Here is a 15847-nt window from a genome sequence, read left to right on the forward strand (position 1 = left end):
GCAGAGCGCAGCAGGTTTTCTCACAGAGCTTGAGATCAGAAACACAGTGAGGGAAAAAAGCCTTTAGCCTGGAGGTCTCCAATGTGCCCTGAAGGCTGGGGTCACCTGTGGGAGCACAGGGTGTGCTTACGAACACTGACTCTAAAACATGTGCAGGACACACTTCGCTCCTTCCAAAGGAGACCACCCGAAGTGCCCACTGGCCAGTGCAGCTCTCTGACATCTGGCTGTTAGATTTTGTGGCCAGGCACCTTTTTTTTCTTCATCTCAACTCCAGCTCCATCTTCCCAAGTGACCCTGATCAGCGTGTGTGTGTGTGTGTGTGTGTGTGTGTGTGTGTGTGTGTGTCCCACTGCACCAGTAGTTTATTCCTTTTTATTCATAAATGCACCGTGTGTGGTTTGTTCATTTACCAGTTGAAGGAAATTTCTGTTATTTCCAGTATGGGGATTATTAATAAAGCTACATGAATATTTCTTATAGATTTTGTGTAAATAAAAGTTGCCATTGCAACTGGACAAACACAGGGGCCTGTGCCATGATATGTTTAATTGCTTATTAATAAACTATCAAGTACCTTTTAAACTTGCATTCTCAGTAGCAATATATGAGCGAGATTGGAGACACCGGGTCCCTTTAGAGCTCACAAGCAGTTATGAGCAGCCTGACATGGGGAACTCTTAACCTCTGTGTCACCTGTCCTCACACGTGATGTACAAATGTATGTGTGTATTTGCTTTAATTTGTTTATTTTACATATATAGGTGTTTTGTCTGCATGATGTCCATGTACCACATGCATGTCTAGTGCCAGAAGAGGCTAGAGTTACAGACAGCTGTGAGTCACACCTGGCTGCTGGGAATAGAACCTGGGTCTTCTGGAAGAGCAGCCAGTGCTCTTAACTGCTGAGCCATCTCTCCAGCCCCAGGATTTATCATTTATCATTTATATATATATATATAATTATATATATATATGAGGTGCACAGTGATTTTATGATTTATGAATACAATGTAGGATAATTAAATCTGGTTTATTAACATATACATCACCTCAGACACCATTTTACAGTGAAAACATCTGATATTCACTCTCTTAATAACTTTCAACGCCTAATACCTTATGTAGCATAAAACCATGCTGTGCTATATAGCTCAACAGAAAAGAAATTCTTCTTCCTCCTCACCCAGCTTGTCCCATTTGGCTCCCATCTCCCTCACCCACCCGTCCGCCTCTGTAGTCACTGTTGCACTCACTGCTCCCACGGTCTGTGTGTTTGGACTGCACGTGTAAGTGAGGACATGTGGTCTCGTCTGTCTGCACCTGGCTTACTTCACTGAGCATACTGCTCCCTGACGTCATCTATGCTGTCATAAATGACATTTCCCTTTTTAAAGGCTGAAAAATATTCCATCATATCCATGCATCCCACCTTTTCCTTTTGTGTTCAGCTGATGGATGCTTATATTGGCTCCAGAATGTTCTTAACTGTCCCTTAAGAATCATTATGACTAGTGCCGCGGCAAACACGGGAGTCCGGGCATCTCTTCAGCATACTGTTTCATAACTTCAGAAGGAGGACTGCTGGGTTAGATGGTAATTCTGTTTTAAGTTGTTAAAGGAACTTTCATAGTGGTTTTCATAAACAGTACCTAATTCATGGTCTCACCATCCGTCCTTCAGACACTGGGTAGGTAGTAAGCACTGTTAAAAACTGTTAAACTCCTCATTAGCATCACTGGTAAATTCTTTATGTTCTGTGGTAAGGACTCCTGGTGTTCATAGTCCTATAAATAAGCAAAGATGTTAGGCAAGGAGCCATCTGGCTCCCTAACTACAAGCCCTGGACTCTTTACTGCCCTCAATGCGCTGTGCAAAAGGACTGTCATCCAACCAGAGCAAGGCTACCTTTATGCCACACTAGCCATTCTGAACATGCCGCAGATGCTGGAGAAAACAGTACAATGATCTCAGCTGATGTCCCTGGCTCCTGAAAATGCAACCTTAGCCAGGGTGATACCGCTGTACTGAAGATGTTCGGGTCGATCAGACTTACAGATGGCCCTGCAACCAGACAGAATAAAAAGAAGATGAGCATGGCACCAGCATCAGCTCTCTCTGTTTCTTGACTGCTGACGCAAAAGACTAGCCACCTGGAGTTCCTGCCGCCACGCCTTACCTGCCACGATGAGCCAAACGCTTAAACGGTGAGCCAAAACAAGCCTTCCTTCCTTTGAAGTAAGGAGAAAGTAACTAATACAACCAGAAATCAGCACCCGTCTCGGATTTTCCAACCTCACCAGTAACGTCCACACCATCTGCTCCCAGGCTGAGGACTTGGCAGACCCCAGCAATGACCGGGGAGGTAACATACCTCAAGGTTCCTGCCCACCCGTTCCCGCCCCCTGCTCTCAGTCCTGCTCCCCTGCCCTTTCTCTCTCCTCCGCAGTGCTAAAGCCTCATCTGGTGCCCAGGCTCTGCTCTCTAGAGACTCCGAGGAGATCCACTAAACTCTGGCCACATTAGTTTTGTGTTTCTGAATGAGCCGTGGACTTTTTCCCCCCAGTGGAGAGCCTTTGCACTGTTTCTTCCTAGCTCCTTTCCTATTGGTTTATGGTATCTGCATGTTGACATGGATTACTGACGTGAATGCTGATCAGCTACACCTCTCTGCCCCACATATTTATTTGTCCATTATTTTTCTCTTGGTAAATTTTAAGTTCCACAAGAGCGTGGGATTGTCTTGTTTAGTGCTGTTCCAGAGAGCCTGCAGCAGTTCTAACCAATGGGGGGCCCTTGGAAAATACTTTGGAATAAGTGGACACAAAATTGGCATTGTGAGCTCATGAATCTAAAATCAACACACTTAGTTACTTCCTTGACTAAAAACTAGCTATGTCGTTCCAAAGTTGACCAAACGGGACGGTGAGAGAGCTGTTCCCGCAAACCAGACCTCTGTCAGTGGGAGGCTCTGAGGGTGGAGCAAACGCCGACTGTCTCCAATTCCCAGCCTTAAATACGACAGTTCAAAGGCACTAAGAAAAGTGGGTCCCAAAGTCTAGGCATCAATCTTCATGCCCTCAAATCGGGCAAAGCTTTGTAATACCACACCCAAAGTGCTAACAGTAAAAGAAATGCAGTATAGGATCCAGCACGATTAAGAGGTTTCCTGGTTGAAAGTGTGATGGAGAAAACAGAAAGGACAACCTGAAGGGGTGGAGGAAGTATTGATAAATCTGCACACACGACCGGGGACTTATACAGATCATATAAAGAACTCATACAGGGATAATAAAAAGACAAACAATTCAAATGCTAATAGGTTGAACTGAACACACATTTCCCCAAAGATGATTACATACACGGCCAAAGGTGCATGAAAAGATGGTTAATATCATCAGTCACAGGACAATCGCAAATCTAAAAAGGGCAACAACTATACTGGAGATACTTAGCAGTAGAGAGCCTGCTGAGAACATGCCAGGACCTGAGTTCAATACTCAAATACTGAAGAAAATCACAACAATGTACCACTTCACACCTATGGTGAGACAAACACAACTTAAAGATAAAGGTAAATAGTGTTGCATGGAGACATTAACACCCCCATGCACTGCTGGCACAGCTCTTTTGGAAAACAGACTGCCAGCCCCCTGGACCTCTGGTTCCCGGGCGGCACTCTAGGTTGTGAGTTCAGAAGATATAAAGGCAAACTACAGCCGCACAAAGACTTGCGCATGAATGCTGAGCGCTATCACAATTCCTGAAAAATCGGGAGAACCCACCTATCAATCAGCGCATAGACGGATAAACAAAATATGACATGGCACACAGGGAATGTTATTTGTTCATGAAAAGAAATGGAGCCAAGCCTGGTGGCTCACACCTCACCTTTAATCCCAGCATTCAGGAGGCAGAGGCAAGTGGATTCTCTATGAGTTTGGGGCTAGCCTGGTCTATGTAGTAAGCTCCAGCCCAGCCAGAGCTACATAGTGAGCCCCCATGTTAATAATAATAATAATAATAATAATAATAATAATAAGAAGAAGAAGAAGAAGAAAAGAAGAAAAGGAGAAAAGAGGAGGAGGAAATGGAACATTGACACATTACAGCAATGAAGAACCTTGAAAACATTATGCTAAGTGAAAGGAGCCAGTCACAAAAGACCACACATTGCACAATTTCATCTGTATGAAATGTCCACAACAGCCAAATCTCTTCCTATATTAGCAATAAATTAGTGACTCCCAGGGGCTAAGGATTTGAAGAAGGAAGCAAGTAGGAGCTAATAGGTATGAGATCTCTTTGGGGGAGGATGAGATTAACTCTGATTAACTCTAAACTTGATTGTGGCATTTGTTATATAATTCTGTGCCTCTATGAAAAAAATGTTTAAATGAGGATTAATATGGCACAGTAGTAGCCTCTGTATCCTCAGGGGTACACACCCATGACTTTTGGTAGAAAGCCTGGAACCTCAGAGATTATTGAACCCTGTCTAGACTATGTCTTCTGCATGTCTCAAAGCATTGCTGTATCACCCAATCAATGACTCCGTCCATGTTTTATGCCCATTGCCTCCTCTGCCTGAAACTTCCTGCACTCTGGGGCCATTAGTAAATAAGATCACACAAGCATGTGATACTGGTAACTCTGACCCGACAAATGAGCCTGACAGGAAGTCACTAATGAGTGCCGTTGACAGCATGGATGCAGTTTGTGAAGGACAGACTCACACCCAGGGACGGATGGTGTGGGATTTCACCGTGGTACTCAGAACAGTATGCAATCAAAACCTTAAACAGTTTATTCAACACTTTGGGGCTGGGTTGACTTTGGATAAAAGAAACAAACCCCAGATAAGAAAGGACTTCTGTATGTGCATCTCAATAAAGCCTTTTAAAAAATCAAAACCATTAAATAATTACAATGGATAAATCTTTCTCTCTCAATGAATCCCCATTTCTGTCATGGCCACCTTCCGCCTGCCTCGGCTGTCAGAGTTTATTGAGACCACATGCCACAAAAGATGAACTGACAACCAGGGGACATTCTGTGGCCTAAAAACCCTTCTTTTTGCTTGCATAGCCTGAAAAATATCTTGAAATTAGTTATAATTTTAAAATTAGAAAAAAAAGCACATTAAAATGAACTTTTGGCTTCTCTGGAAAAAATCAACCTAAACTAAAATAAGATTTAAAAAAAAAGATGATGGTCACACCAGACATGCATTCTCACATGGAAAAAACGAGGCTGCCCTCTTCAGGACCATGATGCCTTGCTTCGTTTGCTCTGTTGCCACAGCAGAATACCAGAGACTGAGTAATTTGTAAAGAAAACGGTTTATCTTGGCTCATGGTTCTGGAGGCTGGAAAGTCTAAGATCCAACGACTGCATCTCGTGAGGGCCACGTGTGGCTTCAACTTATGGTAGAAAAAAAACGGAAGGGCAAGTGGTGCCCTGGGAAATACGCGGACTAAGGCTAACCGGGCTTTTAGCCAGGCTGGTAGCTGGGCCTCCACAGATCCTAAACTCGCTGGGGAGGCAAGGGCTCCCCATCCTAACCCCTCAGAGTGGGTCCCACCTCCCAAACTGCCACACTGCTGAGCAGCTGTGGTTGGTATGAACTTCTGGGGAACATACTCAAATGGTAGCAGTTCCCGCCCCCGCCCCATCTGCCTCTGTAAACCTACCTTCGGTCACATATTCGTCACCTATTTTTATCTCTAGGGACATTTGAGTTTGCAATAGCAACTGAGACCTTTTCTGACCTCAAAACTGTGTGTTTTGGAGTTGTCTCAGACTGTTTTCTGATTGGCTAATCCTACGGTGACTTCCAATCCCATATGCACAAAGGACTCTGGAAAGGCTCTTGTAAACATTCGTTTGGGTCACACCCCTGAGCCACAAAATCTGAATGTCTTGGGGTAAGGTGTCCAGGACTAGTGTTTAAAAATAAAAATTAAAAAAAAAAACAAATAATCCAGCCCCCCAGGTGACTCCAGTGATGGCCTAAAGTGTTGGGTTAATCTTTGAATCCACTTGAGGCGGCAAAGATTTGAATTTCGATTTGCTTGTCAGTTGAGGCAGAACTAGAGAATGGTTTCAGTTAGATGAATCCTTTAGCTGATGTTCATTAGCATGGATGACTGAGTGGACCTAAAGTGCCCCCCCCCCCCCGTGTGTGTGTGTGTGTGTGTGTGTGTGTGTGTGTGTGTGTGTGTGTGTGTGTAGGCTAGAGGTCAACCTTGAGTGTCATTCCTCAGGCACTGTCCACCTGGCTGTCTCTCACTGGCCTGGGGCTTGCTCATTAGGCTGGGTTAGTTGGCCAGTGAGCACCAGGAATCAGCCCCTCATCACCACCCAGCTGTAGGTATACAAACCTATACCAGCTCACCCGGCATTTTTACATCGGTTCTGGTGGTGGAATCGAGGTCCTCACGCTTGCCTGGCGAGCACTTTGCTGGCTGAGTTATCTCCACAGCTGGCAATGTCTTTTCTCTCATTATACTATGACTGCAGTCTTGCCAACATGGACGGCCAGGTCGCTGCGCCTTTACTACTCTGTTATTTTTAGCTAAGTTATTTTTGTTTGTTTGTTGTTTTTAATTGAAGACATCGACTGGGTTGACAAACTTGAGAAGTTACAGTGGCTTTTCCGGAGGTCACGAGTAGCCAGCACAGCATGCAGGCACCTGACAAGACGTTGCTTCTCACTGTCTTCAGAGTCTGGTGACATTCTGCAGTGTGTGAGGGTGTGTAAGGGCCCCTTCGCTGTCCATCTTTCCTGAGGTTTTGCTAAGCCATCACTTGACAGGAAGGTCTGAGTGGAGAATAGGCCAGTGAGAAGGAGTCCTCTTCCCACCTCATGGACATACGGGTGCCAGAGAGGATTGGGGGCGGAGGAGGGCTTTGGAAAAGGTTCTCCAGGATACCTTGAATAACAGGGACGCCATGCCTCCCAATGCAAGCTTGGGAGGTACTCTATGTTGAATCCCCAGTACTCGAACAGGCACACAGATAGCACCTACTGGGAAGTGCTTGGCTGGAAGCCTGGGTGGTGGTGGGCTGGGATCCGAGGCAACCCCGGCTGAGGCCGGGGACTGCACCAGGGCAAGGCGGGGCTGCCGCTGCACCTGTGCATCCCAGCTTCGGCTGGTCCCCTCACCCCGGGAGCCAGCCGCGCCCCATCCGATGGGGGGCCACGGCTGCGTTGGGGAGCGGTCGGTCGGCGAGCTAGGCTGGGGAGGGGGGCGCGGCTGCGGCCGAGCTGTCCAGGGGGAGGCGGGAGGAGGGAAGGCGCCGCCGCCTCGCCCGCGGCGACACAGACGCTGGGAGCGGCAGAGGCGGTGAGTCGCAGCGCCTTCCCTCCGCCGGCCGGGAGCGGGAGCCGCAGCTGGGCGGGCTAGCCGGGGAGCGGGAACCCCGGGCGGCGGCTGGGGAAGAGGCGCTCTCGGGTGCGGCGGGAGCAGGGCAGAGAGGGGATCGCGGAGCCCCCAGAACCCGGTCCTTGCTGCTCCTCCCCAGGTGCCACCCACCTTATCAGTGTCAACACCGCCGGCCCCCGCGCTACCCCACACCGAGGCTCGCAGGGACCATCAAGCTTTAAGTCCCCCCTCAACCCCCAGGCTGGCGGCTGGAGAGGAGAAGGCAACTTTGCAGGGGACCCGGCGAAGCGCGCGGGCTCGAAAGGGGGCGTTAGCGAGCCTGGCAGATGAGGGAGGTCCCGAGCATCCCCACCCGGGACCAGGGGCATCGGTACCGACCGGCTCCGGGCCTGCAGAGTCGGCAGTGAAAAGCCAAGGCCAGAGGCCTGTTCCGGAGGTGGGGGGCTGGGGAGGGGGCTGGGGACCGCGCCGGGCGCTGCTGGACCCTGCGGCAGCGACCCGCGGCGTTTTGGAGAGAAAGATTCTCGTGTGTGGCCTTCGCGGGGCTGGGGAAGTGTGTGCTGAGGAGAGTTTTCAGTGCATACCGGTTTATTTTTAGCTTAGGAGAAGCAGGATGTGCAAAGTGGGTTGTATCAACCCGGGAGGGGCAGGAGGTCTCCCTGTCCGCAGGAAACAGTAAACACACAAGTTTCTCGTTGCAGATGCTTGCTGTAACTTTGGTGTGGAGAGGGGGTGAAAAAAAAAGAAGAAGACCCCTTTGGGCTCTTCCTGAGGGTGGGTCTGTCTGAGGCTGCAGGCCAGGCTGGCTATGGGGATGCTGTGTCCCTAAACGGCAGTCCCCCACGGAAGATGCAGGTTTCATTCTGCTGGAGACTAGTGTGAAACACAGAAGCTGGGCTGCCAACGTTCAGTTCCCTGAGAAGAAGGAAACCACACAAGCCTCTGTTCAAAGTTTTCCTGGTTCTGACTAATTGAAAAGAACAGACATAGGGCACTGTGTTACCAGTAGCAGAGTTGCTGGCAGAGGTTTGCCAGGCCGAATTGGCAAAGCTTGTGAGGATTTTTACTCCAACTGGGAGATGCTTGCGTTTCATGGCCAAGACTGCAAATGAGGGGAGGTAGGACAGTGTGGTGGAGAGGTGAGGGGGGCATGTACAGACGCGGGGTTGGGGTTGGGGTAGAGGAGCTGTAACTCAATATCCAGACACCCAAGCCAACACACCGTGAATATTCCCAGTGTGGTTCTGCATCCAGACCGTCAGATTTGAGTTCTGTCTCAGACCAGAGCAGCTCCTACCCACCCACCGGCCTCCTTGGCCTCTTCTGTGGTTCCTGAAGCGAGAAGGAGGTTGCTAATAGGTACCCCTCAGGGGTGCTGTGCAGATTGGATGTAGCCTTCAGAGAGTTAAGCATCAGGCCAGGTGGGAGGTAGGCAACCAGGGAATGTGACCTTGCTTCTGTACGTGGTTGTTGATTGATTTCCTTCTTGCCCGGATTGCTGCAGTGGTCTTCCAGCTGCTCCAATCAGAACCTCCTTGTTCCAGTTCATTCTCCGTCCTGGGGACAGCCATTCTAAAAACAAAGACCTAAGCTGGTTTGTCTGGCTGATTCCCTTCAAAGGCTCCTCTGAAGCTTCCCAGATAAAACCCAGACTCTGAGAGTGCACACAGTGGTCCTCCTGTCTCAGCCCTTCTCCTGCAGCCTCCCCACTCTGGCCTCTGCACCTGTCAGTTCCCAATTTCCTGTGGACTCTTGTACCTTCTTCCCAGCCAGATGCTACCACAGGACCACAGCAGGCCCTGGCACTCCCCTCCCAGGTGGCTGGCTGGCCCTGTTCCATGCAGTCATAGCACCCTAGGCAGACCCCTCTCCCCACTAGTGATCCTGTGTGTCAATCTTCCCGCCTGCCAGCACTGGGAAGGGGTGTGGGGACAGGGACTCTGGGATCAGACAGATGTTTGCTGAATGAATAAGTTAGTATCAGTCAAGCAAAATTCAATCCCTTTCACTCAAGCCAGAATTAAATATGGAGAATAATAAAGCGGAGGACTAAACAAATCTTTGTACTTAATAATTCATTATAATAAAAGCATCGGAAAGTACTGGGAAATCAAGAGCAGGGCATGCTGCTTTAGTTCTCTCTCTCTCTCTCTTTCTCTCTCTCTCTCTCTCTCTCTCTCTCTCTCTCTCTCTCTCTCTCTCTCTCTCTCTGCAATTCTCCTGCTTCTGTAGACTGCATCCTGGGTTCATAGACATGAGCCACCACACCAAGCTCAGAGGCGGTGTGAGAGGCAATTGTGAGGTTCCAGCTGTGAGAGGCAGATTAGCTGTGGAGAAAGTCCCCAACTCCTCTGTTCTTAGTTCTCCCACAAGCCTGGCCACAGGGTGGAAACACATCTCACATGAACAGCCTGACCCTCCAGCTTGGTGGTTCTCAACCTTCCTGATGCTGTGACCCTTTAATACAGTGTCTTGTTGTGGTGATCCCCAATCTTTCATTGATACTTCATAACTATCATTTTGCTACCGTTACGAACCGTAATGTAAATATCTGTTATGTAACCCGTGGGGGTTGCGACCCACATGGTGAGAACCACTGCTCTAGCCCTTCCTTAGAGTAGAGTTTTCCTCTGGTGTGGGTCTCAGTGGGTCCGATGAGCATTAGAAACCTCCTGTCCTGAAGTCTCAGTATCACTTTCCAGGCTATTTGATGTGTCCTTGGGCTATGTCTCAGAGCCAGCATTTCCCAGCACTCTAAGCACTCTACTGCTGCCCACAGGATCCCTCAGCAAGCTAAGAGGGTACCTTGTTCTCTCTGCAGCGCCCCCAGCCTGGCTTTAAGGCTTAGCAAGGAGGTTTAACCAAAGATTGCTTTTTCCAGTTTTAAAGGGTTGTGAACGAAACACAAAGAAGAATGTGTGGCACAGACTTCCTTCTTCATAGGAAAACCTGGACAGCCTCGAGGCTGGAGCCAGACAAGTGGGTTTCATTTTGCGTGTCATCTCTGATTGATTGGTAGTGACTGCCTAGAAAGCTGGGGCCAGGCTCAGCAGGAGAGGAGGCTGTGGTCAATTAGTGATGTCTGTCAGGGAATGGGATTAGAAGGTGGTGACAGCTTTTGTCCTCATTTTTCCTACCCTAGAGAATGTCATCGGAGGACAGTGAAGGCAGAAGACAGGGACAAAGTGATCCCCACAAGAAGGCAGGAACTTTCCACTGCAATGATAAACAGTCACCACAGATAACACATGTTCCGTGAACCACGTGTGCCTTAATCTTTGCAGTAAACTTCCCCCACCCTTGAAACATTTAAAAAATGTTTTCTTTAGATTTATTTATTTTATCTTATGTCCATGAGTCTTTTGCCTGCATGTATGTATGTGTACTACATGTGTGCTGGTGCCTGAAGACGTCTGAAGAAGGCATTGGATTCCCTGGAACTGGAATTAATGGTGGGTGTGAGCCACCATGTGGTACTGGGAATCAAGCCTAGGTCTTCTGCAAGAGTGACAGGTGTTCTTAACCTTTGAGCCATCTTTCCAGCTCCAGAAAACCTTATTTTAAGTAGAACTCAATTCTGTTGTGTCAGGAACTCCCAAACTCAGACTATTTTTCTGTTTTATTTTATTTGTATGCGTGTTTTGCGTCCATGGGTGTATGGGCAACATGTGTGTGTCAGATCCCCTGGGACTGGAGCTGTGGTGCAAGCATTGTCAGCAGGACCTAAGGGCGCGCTTGTCTTGGTTCGTTCTCTTGGAACTGGTGGCCTTTTCAGTCTCCATCTCAGTGTGTGAGAGCTGGAGGAGCACTGGCCCTCACACAGTCTGGGCTTACACCAGGGAGAAGGAGGAAGCCCGCCCTCAGCACTGCTCACAGTGGCTTGCTTGCTCAGGCGCACTATCATATCTTAGATCCCGTTCAACTACTGAGCCAGAGGCTGAGGAGCAAGGCTACTTCTTTTACAGAAAACTGAGGTCACAGGAGACAGGCCCTTGAATCTTGGATTGCACACGGATGCTCTGTGGAGTTCTTGTAACAGCCCCACTTTCCAGATAAGAATGGCAGGCTTAGCATTCAACAACTTGCCCAAGGTCACGTGGCTGATAAACAGTGGAGTTTGGGGTTGAACATCACAATTTATGCACTTCGAAACATACACTTATTATTTGTGAACAGAATGTTTAAAGAGAGTTTACTATAAATCCGTCCTCTCTGTTTCTGAAAAGATGGATCCATAACTTCAAGAAATTGAAAGCGTCTCCTGGCTGGGGAAAGTAAGGAAAAAGAAGACACAGGCCCTCTACTCACGCACTCAAACGATAGTTCAGAGCACTTCCAACATGATCAGCACTGTACTGGGTTCTCGGGCTTCAGGCCGAACCAGCTCCAGTTCCTGCGTTAGTCACTCTGTGGTGACAGCAAACACCTGACATGGGTGGCTTGAAAAGAGGAAATGCAGGTTTTGCTTAGTTTCTGAAGGTTCTGCTGAGCTCCAGGCTTTGGGAACAACATCGTAGCAAAGACTGTTCACCTCAAGACAGCCAGGAAACAGAGTGGGGGACAAGAAGGGGCCAGGGGCAAGATGCCCCCATGGACCCACCCAGCGGTTCACCTTCTCTAGCTAGGTCCCTCCTCAGAAAGTGTACAGACTCTCTCCAAATAGCCTTGCCAAATGTGACCCTACACCTCAGCATGTGAGCATGTGGGAGAGCCTTCCCATTCAGACAGTCATCTCCTGTCTTTTAGTTCATATATGGAACAGATTAACATGAGCTTGGAGAACAAGGGTGTACAAGTGTAAGAGCTGCGGTCATTTGGTGGGGACAGTGACCTTTTATTTAAGGTAGCCCCAGAAACACAGCTTGTGTGCTAGGTGAGGAGTAATAGTTCTTGGACACATTAAAATTGTGACTAAATGCAATCAGTATAAAGTTTGCCGCTTTAACTGCAGTTTTGTGTCGCTGAGCACATATATGTTACTGAGCCTCTATCCATCCCTCCCCAGATCCTTCTTCTCTTTCTGAACTGAAGCTCTGGGCTTATTAACCGCAATTCCCCATTCCTCTCTTCCCTCAGCCCCTGACTACCCCCTTCCTCCTTTCTGTCCCTGTGAGACTGAGCACCTCAAGGCTGCTGTACCATTGGCACTGGACCTAACATTCCCCTCTTTGTGACTGATTCATTCCACTTGACAGAATGCCCCTAGGTTCGCCGTACTGTGATAGCTGTGGGAATTTCTTCCCTTCTCAAGGCTGAATGTGTTCTATCACATGCGTACAGCACACTTGGCTATCCGTTTGTCTGCTGCTGGGCTGGACTGCTTCTGTCTGTTGCTATTGTGGATAACACCGCTGTGGACACATTCATGCAGGTGCGTGTTCAAGTTTCTAATTTCTGTTCTTTTGGTTGTGCACTCAGAACTGAAACTGCTGGATCACGTGCCGTTCTACATTTAACCTCTTGTAACTACCACACCGTTTCCCACAACGCGTCCACTTCACACGTCCACCGGCAGGCTGCAAGGGCTTCAGTTTCTCTACACCTGGCCTCTGGTTTTCCTCTTTTTATGGCTAATAGATCTATCCTCATGGGTGTGAAGGGTTGTAGCCTTGAAGGCAGGTTGGGATCTGCAGGTGAGGGGCAAGGGCAGATTTTAAAACTGATTCTAGGGACATGGGGAGCCACTGGACATCTGTGACCTGTGACAACACCGTGAGCAGAAGGATCCTGACAGGGAAGGGGAGGAGAGAGAGGAATAAGGCTGCAGAGAACCCAGGGTTTTCTCCACACCCATGTGACTGAAACATGACCATGTCCGGCCTGTGCGGTATTGAATTTGGGAAGGGAAGTAAACATGGCACTGTGACGTTTTCCTCAGACATGTTGACCAGTTGCTCATAGTAAATGCCTACTGGAGTTCCAAGCATCGTTCAATCTGTTCTGGCAAGCTCTATCCTTTATCAGCCAGGGTCCCATAATGAGGCACACTTCAAGGGTGGAGGAACAAAAGCAAGCTTAGGTTAATGGGCTGTTTGCACGGGTGTGGGCATGGTGAAGTGGCACGTGTGTGTGTGTGTGTGTGTGTGTGTGTGTGTGTGTGTGTGTGTGTGTGTATGTGTGGCTGCTCTTGAACTTGTGGGCTGAGATGCTCCTTAGGCTTCTGAGCTGCTGGGACTCCAGGTGTGTGTCACCATGTCTGGTGGCTGTGAGTGTCCTGGGCTCCAAACTCTGTACTCCTTTCCTGTGTGTCCCTCTCCTTCATGATCCATCCTAAGGACACTTGCCATGGGATTCAGGGCCCACTTCAGCATCCACACTGCTCTTTTCTTGTCCTTATTTACAGCTGCAAAGACTTCCCTTTATTTTCTTAAAAAAGTTGATGTTCTCTGATTCTGGGGTTCAGGGCATAGTTTAGGAAACTCTATTCATTATTCCACCAGGCTTGGGGGTACACTTACCTTTCTTGTGACCCTCTATTTTATCTCCCCTGCAGATCCTAGAATTTATTACTCCTTATTTCTAGACCTCATGGGGGTGGGAGGGGCTGACTAAGTTAGTCTGACCTGCATCGCGAGTCCTCTGCACTTGGCTTTGCTGGATGGCCTTGGAGGGGATGAAGGGGAGAGGCAGTGGACACTTCCTGCTTAGGACTTACCCAAATGCTTTCAGAAATGTCGTGAGGAAGCCTGAGAGCAGGCTGAGGGTGCTGGGGACACTTTAGAAAAGGGACACAGAAGCAGGACAGGCTCAAGTTTCTCTTCTTTCAGAGACCACTGCTTAGAAATGTTCAATACAGGTGCCGCTGGGTCCTCAGGCAGACATTTACCATGTGTCAACACTCCCAGCCTTGGGCCTGGGTACACAAAGGACACAAGGTAAGGTTCAGCGTAGCTTTCTCAACTACCTGACTAATTTGACAACAGCTGCCCATCAAATGAGCCGTAGCAGGAGCGTCCACACTGTGGCATGAATGACTGTTTGGTGGCATGCACTGATCACATACACCAGGGAAGAGCCCAAACCCATTCACTAAGTTATATTTCTCTCTGAGGGGTGGGGCTAATGAGAGGAAGAAAAAGAAAGAGAAACAAAGCACCAACAGGTGAGACATTGCTCCGTTTGATCCTGTCACAGCTACAGAATCTTCGTTATTCTGGTCCTTAGAGAACCGAGTTTCACCAGGTGAAGAAAGGGTTCTCCTTACAGCAGGAGGCCAGCTGCAGGATCTGTAGGGCTGGAAGGAAACAAAAACGAAAGACATCTTGTTAAAAAGAAAAAGAAAAAGTTCAAGTTGGTGATGGGCGGGTAGTAAGCCTAGAGCCCATCTGAGCATGGGTCCTGCACTGACCACTGCAAGGCTGGCCTGGCCCCTCATAAATGCTCCCGATAGTGACATCCTTCCATATGGGATACCACCTGCTTTTGACACTTTCTTATGTCCTAGAGGGTGACCAGGCCAGCTTACTCTGCCGCTTTAGAGCACAGCTCCTCTGGAGGGGCCAGGGCAGTGTGTGGGCTGGGTAACTCCTCTTGGCCTCTCTGTCACTCCTGCTCTGTGCCCTGAGAGGCAGTCTCCATCAGTGGTATCAGTAGTGATGTCTGTCTTCTGATCAACACTGGGTCCAGCAGGAGATGGAAGGGAGAGAGGAGAGGGAGTATTTCTCTCACTCCTTCTGCCGGGCGGTGTGTTGGAAGTTGCCCGTGTCTATATACTAAATCACTGGCTCCCACCAGTCTCACCGCCATATGGTGCCTGCACTGACCTTCGTTGTTCTCAGCAGGACCAAAGAACAGTCCTTGAAATCCTGCCTAGTTCCTAATGGACTCAGCAGCTCTGGACTGGGGTTTGACCACACCTCATGCTAATGCAGAGCAGGAAGTAAAGCCAATAATTACGATGAGTGCTTTTTTAGGACCAGCTTTGGGGCAGGGCTGGACCGTCAGTCAGGTTAGCTTTATGTTACTGTAATAAAACATCTGTGATAGCCCATTTAAAAAGAAGGTAGGACTCATAGTTTTGGAAGTTTCAGTCCATTTTCATTGCTTTGGGCCCATGGCGAGGGAGCACATTGTGCTGGTGTTTTGCCCATGTCACAAGACCCCCAAGCAAGACCACCACAGAGCTGATATCCAATGCAAAACACACAGGGCTTTATTGATAACAAGCAAGCCTGGGCTTGGTCTGTGTCCAATACTCAACACAGCAGGTGGAGGAGGACAGCCCTGAACTCTCAGGGTGAGGGGTTTTTAAAGGGAAAAACCACAAGCAGGGTGGTACAAGCCTTGGAGTTATATGATTGGGTAAGGGTGTGTAATCTTCGAATTTACTGGTTGGGGGTTACAGTTATCATTTTTGATCAGGCCTGGACAAGTCCCAGGCTTTGTCCTTGAGCTGCCATGGGGGCTGGCTGGCCTCCTATGTTCACATTGACCCATGCATATAGCTCTAAGTTGGTGAG

The sequence above is a fragment of the Peromyscus eremicus genome, chromosome 20 (genome assembly GCF_949786415.1).
Source record: "Peromyscus eremicus chromosome 20, PerEre_H2_v1, whole genome shotgun sequence".
Classification (NCBI taxonomy): domain Eukaryota; kingdom Metazoa; phylum Chordata; class Mammalia; order Rodentia; family Cricetidae; genus Peromyscus; species Peromyscus eremicus.